This window comes from Sinocyclocheilus grahami, unplaced genomic scaffold (assembly GCF_001515645.1).
Source record: "Sinocyclocheilus grahami isolate Dianchi unplaced genomic scaffold, SAMN03320097.WGS_v1.1 scaffold802.1, whole genome shotgun sequence".
Lineage (NCBI taxonomy): Eukaryota > Metazoa > Chordata > Actinopteri > Cypriniformes > Cyprinidae > Sinocyclocheilus > Sinocyclocheilus grahami.
This window is the reverse complement of record NW_015505981.1, coordinates 427,176-429,400: the sequence shown is the minus strand read 5'-3', so window position 1 is coordinate 429,400 and position 2,225 is coordinate 427,176. Positions and strand designations below refer to the sequence as shown.

Genomic DNA, 2,225 nt, shown 5'->3' with positions numbered 1-2,225 from the left:
GAGCAGCATTTACTACACAGAGCCGTAGTTCACCGAGAAGCTATGCAAACAGCTGTCATTATCGCGAACGATGTCTTCGATTTCATAATCCCGCAATAAAATCGTCTTCGTAACTTGTCAGTGAACTACGGCTCTGTGTAGTAAATGCTGCTCCATCTGAAAGCACGTAATGATGATTTACTGCTGATTACAGAACCTGCATTACTAACAAAATGCGCATGACAATCGCATTTGATTAATCGTGCAGCCCTAATCCAAACAAAGAAGCAATTGTGTCATTTCAAAATTTGAAGCAAAAACAGAATGGTCTGACTTTAGCTTTGTGAAACTATACTACATAAAACATCTGAACGAAACAAAAACAGCAGACGGGCTGCATGAGAAGGCAAATTCACTCTCTGACAGTTACCGCTGTAAACAAAGCAGCGCTGCGCTAATAAACACTACCTTAATACACATTATACAGAGGCGAGATGAAAGAAAATACCATCTAAACTTTTCTGAAGACAGAAATATAAACCCCACCCTCAACTGTACCGCGATTCATTTAAAGGGGTCATGAACTATCAAGATTTTTACATCAAAAACATCATCATTTAGAAATAATCTGCTATTTTCTGTCCTGCTTACTCACATTTGTGTGGTGTGACATTCATCTCAACCGACTTGAATCGTCACATATCGATTTTCAACCGGCTCGGGGTGCATTGTTGCATCCCTAGTGTAAAGACACCCAAAAGCCACTTCAGAAGTGCTTCTGTGCTGCCTTTGCTGCCTTTTAGAGCAGGGGTCTTCAGACTCGGTCCTGGAGGGCCGGTGTCCTGCAGGGTTTAGCTCCAGCCCTAATTAAACACACATTAACCAGCTAATTAAGGTCTTACTAGGTATACTAGAAACTTCCAGGCAGGTGTGTTGAGGCAAGTTGGAGCAAAACTCTGCAGGACACCAGCCCTCCAGGACCAGGTTTGGAGACCCCTGATTTATAGTTGCAATGAAATGAATGTATAATGAATTAATGTACAAAGAGTCACAATGAAAGTATAGCGACAGAACTTTGCTTCCATATTGTGACATAAAACCAAGTGTACCAAATGATCAAAAAAATAAGAAAAATGAAGGGCATGTAGAACACTTGTTATTCCATTTTGATTAATAATTACAAGATCAAAATCTTAAACATACAAATGGATGAACTGTTCATTATTTAAGATATAACATGCATTTAGAATGCCTATATCAACCATTACCAAACATCGAGAGCTAGATGTCAAAAACTTGTTTCTGATGGCAGTCTGATGAAGACTTGAAGTATTTAGTATGCTGTACTATTTACACTAACCACATGTGATTAAAATTCATCATCAGGCATTTAATTATCATGATATATGGAGAAAGTGACTAGGCCAGGAGAGCTTTAGTACACTGGACAGAAATACTGTTTTGAACAAGTGTTTATCTTTTAATAAGAGTTCACAAATGTATTAACTTCAGTGACTGGAAGTATGCTTATCATGCTAATTCGGCCAATATGGTAACACTTCAACTCTCACTATTAACTAGTTGCTTATTTGCATGCATATTAATTCCATATTGGCTGTTTGTTAGTACATATTAATGGCTTATTCTGCATGACCATATTTTAGATCCCTTAATCCTACTCCATACATAAACTTTACTGTACTAACTGTATTAATAAGTAGCTAGGAGTTTACTGAGGCAAAAGTTAATAGTGGGAATTGGTCCCCAAACTAAAGTGTGAGCCGAAACTTTATGGCGTGTTATACGAAAAGACAAGTTTAAATAGTATGACAATAAAAAACTATTACAAATCTCAAGTCCAACATTGGATGTACAAACTATCTAATCATTAAGCAATGCCCTAAACTTGCCACGGTAACAGTTCCGCTAATATACCAAAATACCGAGTACAATTAGAAAGTTGTTATTGGCGAGCAGAGTCTGGGAAAACATTTGGGGAAAAGCCTTGTTTGAAATAGACCCACGTTGATTTATTGTTGGATAACAACAACTGAATTAAACGTGGTATTCGCGGAAACTGGTCATTTTCATAAAAGCTGACAAGCCAACGATACATTCGTGTCAAATATCAGTCGTCAGTGTGAAATTAGGTACACGACAGGCTTTATACCAGATTAACCTTCTGGCCTCGTTCTGGCAACACGGTGGTTAATGACACACACACACACACACACACACACACACAC

The 2,225-nt window shown here is 38.1% G+C and overlaps 1 protein-coding gene across 1 annotated transcript in view; it reads right to left on the bottom strand.

Moving 5' to 3' along the window:
* The window catches only part of tanc2b (tetratricopeptide repeat, ankyrin repeat and coiled-coil containing 2b), a 139,240-nt gene that overhangs the window by 136,433 nt on the left and 582 nt on the right, over positions 1-2,225 (bottom strand). The window lies entirely within an intron of this gene.